This window comes from Panthera pardus, unplaced genomic scaffold, assembly GCF_024362965.1.
Source record: "Panthera pardus isolate Hobbes unplaced genomic scaffold, ASM2436296v1 HiC_scaffold_11, whole genome shotgun sequence".
NCBI classification, from domain to species: domain Eukaryota; kingdom Metazoa; phylum Chordata; class Mammalia; order Carnivora; family Felidae; genus Panthera; species Panthera pardus.
In genome coordinates this window covers 12,154,976-12,169,485 of record NW_026526666.1, presented here as the reverse complement: position 1 = coordinate 12,169,485, position 14,510 = coordinate 12,154,976, and positions in this window count along the sequence as shown.

Genomic DNA, 14,510 nt, shown 5'->3' with positions numbered 1-14,510 from the left:
TACAACTCAGGACAGGACTCACCTGCCTGCAGCCTATATTTGTAGAGCCTCCATCAACTGAATTAATCCCTAAGCAATGGGCAAATCTGCATCTTTTACATTTAATGGTGTTTAACACCGCATTCATTCTTCTTTGATAGGTTAAGAGAGACATTGGTATACAGAGGGCAGATAACTCAGCCCGAGATCTTTTTGGAAAATTAGCAGAGTCTTTCATATTATATATTATCTTATACCTTATGTATTATAATAAGATATCATATTTATACAAAAATTAATCCTCAGGATCCCCCAAATTCTCATACCTTACAACTTATCTAACATCTAAGATACATTTAATTCCCTTGAGAGAAAAATTTTATTTTTTCCATTTTAGACTACCCTGAAAATTGGCCTGGAAATCTTTCTGATCCCTTGGAGGAGAAACACTCAACTTGAAGTCCACCTCATACTTCCGTCACTGCCTGAAGGCCCCAAAAGTCTGACCTGTAGAGCACTGAGTCAGGCATACCCATTGACAGATGGGAAAAGGACAATGCACATCATTTAAGGGAACCCAGTAGCCTGAAGGAAAGAACCAAATAGATTTCAATAAATTCAAAAGTATTTCTGAACTTTTTATAATTTCCCACAAATGCAAAAACCCTTAATATAACATTTGTGATCTCATGGACATGTCTTGACTACTTTTCCCTTTTAAGAGTATTTGCTTGATCATTTTCACTAATGTTTTCTCTTGATGAAACTTATAATCAATTTGTCAAATAAACACACACACATCCTTTGGGATTTTATTTTTTTTTTCAAAAAAAAATTTTTTTAACGTTTATTTATTTTTGGGACAGAGAGAGACAGAGCATGAACAGGGGAGGGGCAGAGAGAGAGGGAGACACAGAATCAGAAGCAGGCTCCAGGCTCTGAGCCATCAGCCCAGAGCCCAACGCGGGGCTTGAACTCACGGACCGTGAGATCGTGACCTGAGCTGAAGTCAGATGCTTAACCGACTGAGCCACCCAGGCGCCCCTCCTTTGGGATTTTAAATAAAGACAGAGATTAATATGTGAAAACTGATATTATAATATTGAGTTTTCCCATCTAGGGACATGATTTATTTCTAAGAAATTGCAAGAGCCACAGAGAAGGAATTTATATTTTATTTGCCTCTGATCCCCACAACCCAGCAAATTGCCTGGAAAATGATAGATACTCATTAAATATTTGCTGATTCTTTATCTTCCTCAGGTTTAAATGAAAGGTAAATGAATTGGGAAGCTTTTCTTATGCTCTGGGGTTGCTTAATTGGTTTGTAAATTCTGATAAGTCTGTCTGGCTCTGGTGGCTTTTGGTGAAACTTAATATCACTTTCAGTATCTCCAAAGGTTATTGGTCTATTTAGGTTTTCTACTTCTTATGTCAATCTCATTAGTTCCTATTTTCCTAAAACTCACCTAACGCTCACCTAAATCTTTTTGTGTATTTGCATAAAAGTATGGTAGTGTCTGTTTATGATATGAATCAATTTTGTATCCGTGGTAACCTGCGGAAAGAAAACAACATCCCAATTCCACATTTAGGTAAGGCTGGAGTGAGTTCTTCACTAGAATAGTAGAAGAGTAGGGGTGCCTGGGTGGCTCAGTTGGTTGAGCATCTGACTCTTGATTTTGGTTCAGGTCATGATCCTAGAGTCGTGAGATCGAGCCCCACGTTGGGATCTGCACTGAGCATGGACCCTCCTTAAGATTCTCTCTCTACCCCTCTCCCCTGCTCCTCTCTCCTGCCCCCCTACCCCTTTCCCCTGCTCACTCATGCTCTCTCTCTCTCTAAAATAAAAAAAATAAATTTTAAGACTAGTATAGGAACAATACCCTGGAAATCAGGCACATCAGAAAGTATGGGTGCCACTCAGCCCCATACTCAGACTGAATCTGAGTCCTTGTGACAGAGATTCTGGGCTTCAAATCAGAAAGCTGTTTGCACACCTGCTCTCTCATGTACTAGAGATCTGATCTTGGCCAAATTACTTAATCTCTCCAAAATTCGGTTTCATTTATAAAATGCAAACAATAATGTCTTTTCTACAAGGTTGTTGTGGAAATTCAACTGTGTTAACATATGTAAAATCATGTGTAGTTATTTACATAGAGAAACAAAGAATACCCGGTAGCTAGTACGATTATTAAGATGCATGGTTAGAGGATCTCTGGATTCAGTGATATAATTGGAAGAGTTAATTTTTTAAATTGCTCTTGAAGACTCAGAATGAAGATCTTTCTTCATGCAAAGCCTCTGGAAACTCATTTTCCAAGATGAGCAAATTAATGTGAACCCATAGTATAGCAGGAGAAATGGGTTTCCAACAATGCTGGAGAGGAAGACAGTGAAGCTCACTGTTCTGGCCCCTTATATGGGGATAAAGTAACAGAGAATTTCACTGCTGTCACCCTACATGTAAACATTTTTCTATTGTTCACTGGTTCTCTGGTGAAAGGTTGGAGAGTGTGCAAGAGCCATAGGAAAGCATTTATAAAACAATATTGAGGGGCCCCTGGGTGGCTCAGTCCATTAAGCATCAGCCTCTTGGTTTTGGCTCAGGTCATGATCTCACAGTCTGTGTTTCTCTCTCCCCCCACCCCCGCCCCTCCCACATCTAAATAAATAAATAAATAAATAAGTATTGAGGAAATTAGCGACCAGAACCAACATTAATATCGTTGAGAACAGGTCAGTTACCTAATCTCTGCAAATGGACAAGATGTGTTCTAGGAAGACCTCTAGCTGAGTTGGAGAATATGATCAACGAGTTTGCAGCCATGAGTGACCGGGAGAAGAGTTTTGAGAAGTTTTGTAGAAGAGCTGATTCCGCAGGAAATGAAATGAGCTCAGTTTGAGAAATAATGACTAAGATAAAAATAAAGGTAGTTTTTTGCCTCAAGTTTTTTGCTTGAGTTCACTCTAAGTGGGCTGACAATTTACTTGTTTAAAATGTATTTCCTATTTGTGAACACGTTCTCTTTCAAGGTGCAAGTCTATAAACAAAAGAGATCATGTCTGCTTAATTCTCTCCATGGGGAGTCCAACATGAAAATGACTTTCTAAACAGTAATGTTAAAAGAAAGAGAATGATAAGAATGATTAGCAAAGCAACATCACATTTCATATATTTATTGACTTGAAACAAAATACAGGAAGTCTTCATCCCCTCAGAGCTTCATTCTTTTTTTTAAGTTTTTATTAATTTAAAAAATCTCTAGCCAACATGGGGTTTGAACTCATGACCCCAAGATCAGTAATTGCAGGTTCTTCTGACTGAGTCAGCCAGGCACCCCTCAACCCCATTCTTTCTGTTCAAGGCCAGTTACAGTGTGAGCAGCTTTGGTCAAATACGAGGCCCTCCAAACCTCTTTTGGACACAGTGTTAGCATTAGCACACTCAGGAAACCTGGGTGGATCCTTTGGGTCCCCATTAATCCCATCAGCTTTGCCTTCAGAGGATGTGCTGGGAGGTGTTGGCTTGGGAGCTCTGGAGCATGAAACAATGGAAACACCACTAGTGGCAGCTTATGAAAATTTGGAGGACACATCTACACATGGGAAACTAGAAAAGTCTTCTCTTAAACTTAACAGAAGACCATGGGGGGAGGGAAGGGGAAAAAATAGTTTCAAACAGACAGGGAGGCAAACCCATAAGAGAATCTTAAATACAGAGAACAAACTGAGGGTTAAAGGGGGCGGGGGGCAAGAGAGAGGGGAAAATGGGTGATGGGCATTGAGGAGGGCGCTTGATGGGATGAGCACTGGGTGTTGAATGTAAGCGATGAATCATGGGAATCTATCCCTAAAACCAAGAGCACACTGTATACGATGTACATTAGTTAACTTGACAATAAATCGTATTTTTAAAAAGTTAAAAATTTTAAAAATTAAATACAAAATTTACAAAAAGAAAGGTCTTCTCTTCTTCATCAGTTCAAACCCAGCCATATTAGAGGGAGGGGAACCATATTCACTAAGATTAGAGGAGAGTTGCAGATTACCATGGGACCCTTTATTTAAAGTAAAGAGAATGCTAGTTTAACATATGAAGAGAGAGAGAGAGAGAGAGAGAGAGAGAGAGAGAGAGAGAAAGTGCACATGCAAACAGAAGGGCAGAGAGAGAGGGAGAGAAAGAATCCCAAGCAGGCTCCATGCTGTCAGTGCAGAGCCTGATGTGGGGCTCAATCCCACAAACCGGGAGACCATGACCTGAGCCAAAAGCAAGAGTCAGATGAGCTACTGATGAAGCCACTTAGGCACCCCTAAACTCTTATTCTTAGAAGGAGTTTACTTCTCAATTCAAGAGGAAGGACCAAGGTGGCAGAGAAGCATGGAAGTTCTCGCCTTCTCTCGTCCCTGAAATGCAGCTAGATCAGCACCAAGCCATTTGCACACCTAGAAAATTGATCTGAGGATTTACACAACAACCTGCATAACTTGAGCCACAGAACTCGGCAGGTACGTGGTGCAGAGAGGTGAACTGGGGGAGAGAGAAGCCGTGGAGGGTAGGGAGCTGTTTTTGTGGAGAGAGAAGAGAGAAAGGGGGGAGAGTGCAGGAAAAGCACTCCCCCCGCACAATAGCACTCCCCCCACAGAGAAAGAGAGAGTGGAAATGCCCACAAGCGACTAAACAATAAAGGGAGAAAGGAAGAGAGCGTTTCAATACCATTAGGACTCTATAAACAGGGGAGCACAGAGTCTGAAACTCCACAGCTCGATACCTGTCGGAGCTCTGGTGGGAAGGGCGAACCCACAGGAGCAGGCAGCGAGGTCTGAGGCGTCCACGGGCCACACGGGAGAAGCGGTTCCCCTGCTAGGAAGGCATCCGGTAGAGGCCGTAAGGCCTCCCACAGGCAAAGGTCCCAGCAGACCCCAGAGAACAGCCACGTTTGCTGGTATTGGAACAAAGATGCGGTGAAACCGCCCTGGCTGTGTGTTGTGTTTTGCCATAAGCTCTGAACTTCCGCCGCCTCATGATCCCGTGAACTTTCCCTGGGGCAGGCAGGCACCTGGCCACAGTCGCTGAGGAGGCTCTGCAACAGCACAACTGCACAAACGTTCCCGGGGGGCAAGCCGGCACCTGGCCATTGCTTGGCGACATCATCCCCCAGAGGGTCAGAGTGGGCCCAAGCCACAAGGCTCTCAGAGGTGAGGGGTTTGGAAACACAGCCCCAAATGAGATAGAATTCAAGAGGGAGGTGCTGCCTGGCAGGCTGACAGCTTGCACCTGGACAGTGTAGAAGCGGTGAGTGGACAGAAGCTGGAGTCAAAGGAGGAGTGCTTGATTGCCGGTCTGTGAGAGCACAGAGTTCTGATACCAGAGACTGGGAAGCTAGGTGAAGTCATTTTCACCTCTCCCACACGTGCAGGTACATTCACATGCGCATGCGTGCCACACTGATCCACCCCCAGTAAGCTAAGTAATGCCACCTAGTGGAGAACAGAGCCATTACACCAAGCGCGGTCCAACTGAGCCAACCAAATTCAGGACTTAGAGGACCACCACAAGTCTCCCCTCCTGCCTAGTGTACAGACTATAAAGGGCTTCATAGTTAGACTTCTAGGGGAAATTTGATGTTATTTAATTCGGATTTCATTCTGCTCACTGGTCCATCTGTTCCTTTTGGTTTGTTTTTGTTTTTTCTTTTCCCTCTCTTATTCTTGGATATGAAAAGAGAAAAAAAAATTTACATTCCTTTTTTAATCTTTTTATTAATTTTTTACTATATTTTTATTTTTTGTAAACTTTTTAATTCTATTTTACTTTCTTCATTTCATTTTATTCTGTTATTGTATGCATCTTTTTAAATTTTTAAACATTTTCTTACTTTTTTTCTTTTCCTTTCATTATTTTTTCTCTCTCTTCTATCAAGCTTCTTCCAACAAACAGACCAAAACACACCTAGGATCTAGCTTTCTTTATTTGATTTCTTCATGTTGCTTTTAATTTTTTAATTTTTATTTTCTATTTTATTAATTCTTTTTATTCCTCCAAAATGACAAAAACAAAGGAATTCACCCCAGAAGAAAGAATAGGAAGAAATGACAGCCAGGGACTTACTCAACACAGATATAAACAAGATGCCTGAACTAGAATTTAGAATCATGATAATAAGAATACTGGCTGGGGTTGAAAAAAGCATAGGATCCCTTTCTGCAGAGATAAAATAAGTAAAATCTAGTCAGGATGAAATTAAAAATGCCATAACTAAGATGCAATCTCAAATAGATGCCACAGCAGCAAGAATGGATGAACACAGAGCAGTGAATCAGCAATATAGAAGACAAACATAAGGAAAATAATGAAGCAGAAAAAAAGAGGGAAACTAAGGCAAAAGAGCACAATATAAGAATTAGAGAACTCAGTGACTCATTAAAAAGGAATAACATCTGAATCGTAGCAGTCCCAGAAGATGAAGAGGGAGCAAATCATAGCAGAAAACTTTCCTAATGTGGGGAAAGACACAGACATCAAAATCCAAGAAGCGCAGAGAACTCCCATTAGATTTAACAAAAAACAACCATCAACAAGGCATATCATAGTCAAATTCACAAAATACACAGACAAGGAAAGAATTATGAAAGTAGAAGGGGAAGAAAGTCATTAACCTGTAAGGGAAGACATATCAGGTTCACAGCAGACCTATCCACAGAAACATGGCAGGCCAGAAAGGAGTGGTAGGATGTATTCAACGTGCTGAATCAGAAAATTATGCAGCCAAGGACTCTTTATTCAGCAAGGCTGTCATTCATGATACAAGGAGAGATAAAGAGTTTCCCAGACAAACAAAAACTAAAGGAGTTTGTGACCACTAAACCAGCCCTGCAAGAAATTTTAAGGGGAGACTCTCTGAGGGGAGAAAAGATGAAATAAAAAAACCCCAAAAGTAACAAAGACTAGAAAGGGCCAGAGAACACCACCAGAAACTCCAAATCTATAGGCAACACAATGGCAATATATTCATATCTTTCAGTACTCAATATAAATGTAAATGAACTAAATGCTCCAATCAAAAGACATAGGGTGACAGAATGGATAAGAAAACAAGACCCATCTATATGCAGTTTGCAAGAGACCCACTTTAGACCTAAAGACACCTTCAGATTGAAAGTAAGGGGATGGAGAACCATCTATCATGCTAATGGTCAACAAAAGAAAGCTGGAGTAACTTATAGAAAGTTTATGAAAGGGGCGCCTGGGTGGCTCAGTCGATTAAGCGTCCGACTTCAGCTCAGGTCACGATCTCGCGGTCCGCGAGTTCAAGCCCCGCATCGGGCTCTGGGCTGATGGCTCGGAGCCTGGAGCTTGCTTCCGATCCTGTGTCTCCCTCTCTCTCTGCCCCTCCCCCGTTCATGCTCTGTCTCTCTCTGTCTCAAAAATAAATAAACGTTAAAAAAAAATTAAAAAAAAAAAGAAAGTTTATGAAAGAAACTGAAGAAGACACAAAAAAATGGAAAAATATTCCATGTTCATGGATTGGAAGAACAAATATTGTTAAAATGTTGATACTACCCAAAGTAATCTACATATTCAATGCAATCCCTATCAAAATAACACCAGCATTCTTCACAGAGCTACAAAAAACAATCCTAAAATTTATATGGAACCAGAAAAGACCCCAAATAGCCAAAGCAATCCTGAAAAAGAAAACCAAAGCTGGAGGCATCACATTTCCGGACTTCATGCTGTATTACAAAGCTGGAATCATGAAGACAGTATGGTACTGGCACAAAAACAGACACACAGATCAATGGAACAGAACAGAGAACTCACAAATAGGCTCACAAACATATGGCCAACTAATCTTTGACAGAGCAGGAAAGAATATACAATGGAATAAAGACAGTGTCTTCAGCAAATGGTGTTGGGAAAACTGGACAGCGACATGGAGAAGAATGAAGCTGTATCGCTTTATTACACCATACACAAAAGTAAACTCAAAATGGATGAAAGACCTAAATGTAATACAGGAAGCTATCAAAATCCTCAAGGAGAAAGCAGGCAAAAACCTCTTTGACCTTGGCCGCAGCAATTTCTTACTCATCATGTCTCTGGAGGCAAAGGAAACAAAAGCAAAAATGAACTATTGGGACCTCATTCAAGATAAAAAGCTTCTGCACAGCGAAGGAAACAATCAGCAAAACTAAAAGGCAACTGATGGAATGGGAGAAGATATTTGTAAATGACATATCAGATAAAGGGTTAGTATCCAAAATCTATAAAGAACTTATCAAACTCAATACGGAAAAAACAAATAATCCAATGAAGAAATGGGCAAAAGACATGAACAGACAGTTTTCCAAAGAAGACATCCATGTGGCTAACAGACGCATGAAAAAATGCTCAACATCACACATCATCAGGGAAATACAAATCAAAACCACAATGAGATATCACCTTACACCTGTCAAATGACTAAAATTAACAGGTTAGACAATGACAGATGTTGGTGAGGATGCAGAAAAAGAGGAACCCTTTTGCACTGCTGGTGGGAATGCCAACTGGTGCAGTCACTCCGGAAAACAGGATGGAAGTTCCTCAAAAAATTAAAAATAAAACTATCCTACGACCCAGCAATTGAACTACTAGGTATTTATCCAAAGGACACAGGTGTGCTGTTTCAAAGAGGCACATGCACCCCAATGTTTATAGCAGCACTATAGACAATAGCCAAAGTAAGGAAAGAGCTCAAATGTCCATCGATGTATGAATGGATAAAGAAGATGTGGTATATATGTACAATGGAGTATTACTCAGCAATCAAAAAGAATGAAATCTTGCCATTTGCAACAACATGGATGGAACTAGAGTGTATTATGCTAAGTGAAATTAGTCAGAGAAAGACAAATATCATACGACTTCACTCATGTGAGGACTTTAAGATACAAAACAGATGAACATAAGGGAAGGGAAGCAAAAACAATATAAAAACAGGGAGGGGGATAAAACACAGGAAACTCTTAAATATAGAAAACAAAGTGAAGGTTGCTGGAAGGGTCATGGGTGGGGGGATGGGCTAAATGGTCAAGGCACATTAAGGAGGACACTTGTTGGGATGAGCACTGGGTGTTATATGTAGAGGATGAATCACTGGATTCTACCCTGAAATCATTATTGCAGTATATGCTAACTAACTTGGTTGTAAATTAAAAAGTAATTTTTTTTAAAAGGAGTTTACTTCTCATATAAGTCAAACTGAAGTTGGGTCACACATAGCAAGACCCTGTCATTTGCCAAGATGTTTTATCTCTCCCTGGGGAATGCTTTTCATTTCCATTTGGGGTATACAGAAGACATGGGCAATCAATGTAGCAAGAGTTCTTTTACAACTGGAAGGAACTTAGAAGTTGTCTAATGCCACTCACCAACTGGCCAGTCTCCCCTAAGCCTCTTTTGGGGACGGTGGGGGGGGGGGGGGTTACCTCATAGCTGGCCCATTAGCCAGTCCCCCTGGGTGTAGGGTCTGATAGACCCAGATTCTGAGGGGGGTCCTCCCACAGACACATTCAAAGAAGTGGGCACAATTTCCATCCATAAGTGGGGACCCCCATGATGAGCTTCTCAGCAGGAACTCCACTGTCTCACCAATATTTCATGGCCAGTTACTGGGGGGACATTTAGCTTAAGGCTTCAAGCCCATTCCCTTCCACCTTCCTCCCATGTCTGCTTCCCAGTCCTAACCCAAGATGCCTGCTTTACAGTGTTGACATAGATAACCTCTCCATGGTCAGCGGAACCCTGGTGCTGAGGGCTGTTGCCTCCTGTGATAGTGTCCCAACCTCCACAAAAGTCTATGCTATCAGAAGTATTTATACACAATTCCCTGACCACATTTTTTTTAAACCAAGCATTTTGATTATCTGTTAACTCAGTTCTCACAGACAATGAATTGAAATTTTTCCAGGAATGAAATAAGACTTCACTATTCCCAGAAATCTCCAAAGAACACAGTGTCCATCCAACAAGCTCTCTTGCGCTCTGGGTAACGATGCTGTGGGTCCTCAGAGGCCTCTCTGGTTCCTCATGCAGTGGATAGCTTGGCAGGCTGATGTACTAGCTATTGTTGGAGGCTGGAGGAGAATACCCTGGAGCCAGATTCTCTTCACTCCTCCATGCCCTAGTGTGAGTAGATAGGCAAAAAAATTGGGGGCAGGAATTGACAACAGGCTTGGTTGCACAACAAGTAAAAACTTTCCCTACCTCTCCTCCTCTGCTCTCACTAGTGGCACGCCTTCTTCTCCCTAGTGGATCAACACAGTAGCTAAGCCCACATGCATTTATGCAGCCCACTGGGGAGCCTCAAGCAGCATAGAACATATAGAACACCTTCTAGGTCCTAAGCCAGAGACCAGAGTGGTTAGAAAACAGCAGCTGCCAGTCAAGAACGCTGAGGAGAAAAATGGGGAGTGGCATCCCACAAACACCAAGCAAAGATGTACACACTACATTAACTTTAGTCTGAATGTAGCTCCAAAGGTCCGTAGGTTTAACTCCAGCCTTGGAATAAGACGTGCCCTTCAGGCCTTGGGGTATTGCTTCCATGCCTGACTCATGCTCTGATATTGGCAATTCTGAAACCCACATCCGTGGTTCCTTTGCCTGCAGGTATGGCTGCCAAGATCAGCAGACGGGGGTGGCCTGTGGCTTGAGCCTTAGCTTCAAAAGCCGCTATATTTCCTGTTGCAAGCTAGGACAGTATTGATGATTACAGGTAGCAATAATTGTAGGAAAAAGACAGTGTTAATAAATGGCCAAATTTTAATTTAAAAATATATCAATATTTGATGGAAGAAAAAAATCTTGCATGTACTAGAATGTATGTGTTCACCATGTATATGTGTGTATAAGTGAGTGAGCTAAGGCTTGAAACTTAAATTGTCTGTAATATTTTCCCCTGCTTCCTCACTGAAACGGTGCCTTGTAGGGAAAGAAGTTTCAGAGATCTCCACTACTTTCTAATTATGATTACTTCTCCTCTCTGGTTTGATATAAAGTACATACTTCCATTTAATGTTATGAATATCAAATAAAGTCCCATATACACAGTGCATGTCACAGTGTCTGGCACATTGTAGATTTTCAACAATTATTGATTACTGTATCTTCTTTTTCCCTTTTGTTTAAACATGGAAATCTGTCAAGGTTGGGAAACCCCCATAGGTCCTGGGCTATAAGAATGCACCTGCAAGTCTTTACCTTGATGAGGATGGTAAAGAATTGCTAGTCCTCAGATGGGCTGCCCAGGACTGTGGGTACCCAAAGTCAATGTCAATGCCATTGAACTCATATAGCTGGAGATGCTGGATCACTGAGTCAATGAGAATCATGTGGTTGCCTGTTGTGGCCACCTTGGTGGTGACCCTGGAGAAGGCATGATCCTTGCTGGCATTCAGATGCCATCACCTTTCCCCTTCCTTCTTTCTCTGAGCTCCAAGAAATACTAGAGGAACCATCAGCAGCATATGAATCTCTGTCTTTAAATCCACATCATCTCCAGCATTTACTCCCCATGATCTGATATCATAAAAATCCTCCTATAGAGCCCAGAGAGCAACAAAACTCGACTGGTGTTTAGGGCTTGCTGATAAACCATCCCTTGCAAGTCTTGCAACCACTCACCAGTCACATTTCATGTTCTCTCCTCAACTCCCAAATCCCTTTAGGAAGGGCATTATAATTCATCAACAAAGAAAGAAAAATGGCATCTCGTCCATTCACAGCATGTTCGTTAATTCTTCCCACCCTCTTTCTCTTTTCCTACTTTTAAGATCTGGTTTTCCTGCTACTTGATTGCTCAGAGTTCCACCAACACTCTATACTCTCAAACTTCTATGCCTTCGCTCACACAGGTGCCTTCTCTTGCAATGTCCTTCCAGAAAGGCAGAATTTGCCATTACTTTCTCACCATTTCTTATCACATCGTGCATGCTCCATCACGGCATTTGCCCACTGCACTGTTCGGTTGGGTGTGTATATGTTTGTCTCTCCGCTAGATAGGAAGCTTCCTGGGACTCTCATTCATCCATTTTTTTACAGTGTCTTAAAAGGTGTCTTATGCTACTCAATAAATATTTAATATCCTTGAGATATCTCGATGATATCTAATATCCTTCATTAATTCCCCAGGCTGGCAATATCCCTCTATCCATCTTCTTTATTTTGTTGAAATAGGAGGATACATCATATTCTCAAGAGTTCCTCTTTTATAGCCCCTTCATCCTTGGGTATCCCAGATCTGGATCCTCAGTGCCTGCCATAGTACTCAGCACACAATATATGTTCAGTAAACACTCACTGAAATAAATTGGAGCATTGTAGATAAACATTAAGCATGTGCTATGTGTAGGTCTTGTGTAGGTTACAGACTCCTTCCATAGAGCAGCCCTTCCTATTGGTTCTCTACCTCTAGTTCTCTGCCTTCCCTCATCTTATGATCCTAGGAATAAAAACTATGGACTCCATTCAGCTCTTATTTGAAGATAAATACATTTCTCATTTCCCAATTCTAGCTTTTTCCCTATTCTGGAAAATCTCCTGCTGATACACTTCTGGGATCTTTTGTGCCACCTTCAACCACAATTTTCTTCACCTTCAAAGTGCTTCAGCCTCATCTTCCTGAGATCAGTCCCTAGGCCAACTCCCCATAGAAAGAAGAGGTTCTTATTTCTGGGTGTCGAAGTCCCACAAGCTAACCATCAAAAGCATAACCAGGTTTTCATTCCTAATGAGGAAGGACAGAGAAATGACAGAGTGAAGTCCATTTTAGCCAGGCATGAGGAAACTGCCACCAGAGTCAAAATGGTCTTCTCTCAGACTCATGGTTCTGGCACCAAAAGGACAGAATCATGTCCCCAGGAAATCTTCTCTTGGGATCCTCTTCCTGCTTCTCCAAGGATCAACTTTATGCCAGCCATTCAGATTGGAACACCCACTCATCCTTTCTGGAGCAGAGGGAAAGAGGCCAGACTGAGTGGAAGAGAGCCTTCCACTTAATACAACATGTGTATGGGATCTTGTAGAGAACCTTGCTTTCTACCTGGAGACAGCCTCATGGAGGGAATGGTGGACATTTATCCAAATACATCCATGAGACTCTGGAGGTTACTGTTTCTCCCCCTTCCCACAAGCCCCCAAAATTGTCAAATGCATCACCTATTAGAAAAGAGAAAATGGGATCTTCCAAATGGGGTTGACTTGTCCCATTCTGATCTCAGGAGGAAGGCAATTCTTCTAGAAAGTTCCTTAAGTGAGGTGAATTTCAGTCAGTCTTTGAAGTTACTTTCCTTTTAAGTCCCTCTGGCAATTCTGGACTTTCTTTTGCTCACTGCCCTTGGCTAAGGAGCTTCAGAGGGACACAGACCAGAGCACAACAGGGGCTTCCAGTTTAGAAGTAAGAGTAGGGAATGAGAAATAGAGGATTAGAGCAAAGAAGCCAATTTTTCTAGAAGATAAAATTACTGCTGAGGAAAAGGATGTCATTTTTATTTTTGTCAAGGTAGCTTGACATTTTCTTTCCTCTCCTCCAGAGCCACCCTTTGTATACTGTGTACTTTAGTCCTGAGTGGGGAGGTGGTCCCCAATACTACCTTTGGATTTCAAGTCCACCCAGGGTGTCTGTCCTGTGACTCTCCCAGGTATTTCAGAACAAAGTACTGACTGCTGCTCGGGGGCCTGGAACTGGGAAATAGGACATCATCATTCTACTCGCAGGGCATGATCTTGTGATTGATCAAGCAGTGAAGGCATAGGTGAGGTCTACACACAGGCACAGTTCCACGTTCTCTGGCATGTATTTGGCAGGATATGGGTACTGGGACCCGTTGGTAAAGTAACACACAAGTTTCATAGCTACACCCGGACGGGAAGACCAGAAGGTAGGAGTTGGAAGTCTTGAAACTCGCCATCTCCATGCCCTGGGACTTTTCCGTGGGCTACCAGGAAAGGAGCAACAGAAACACTCTGGGGATGCCAGTTCTCCCTCTGGTTTTGGGGCTGGGGATGTGAGGAAGGCAGACAATGGGCCAATTTGGTGAGGTAAGACTATAAGCCAAACCCCCTTCTCAAAGACCTAGGAATGGAGTGAGAGCAAACAAATAGACGATAAAAATGGCAACTGTTTCCATGAAGATTTCTAATTTCTGGAAAGTTAGTGATGGATCCGTTCTAAACTAGCACATTCTACCGCTACCTTAATTCCACACCCTAACAAGAATCGTCCTGATCCTCAGCAACCCTCATTACCAATGCCATATGTTCCCAGTGGCTACGGATGGTCCCCTGCTGATGAATTTCAGGTTACTCATGATAACTTGGATTTTCTGTATCTCAGGATTGAGAACGTTCCAGAAATTTTACCACTAACGAAAGATCATGGCTTTATATCATTGAGGCTAACCACTAGAGAATGAATAGAAGTGATACTGAGGCAGGAACAGTAGCTGACAGGGCAGATGGTGAGGATGTAGGTGAATTGCAG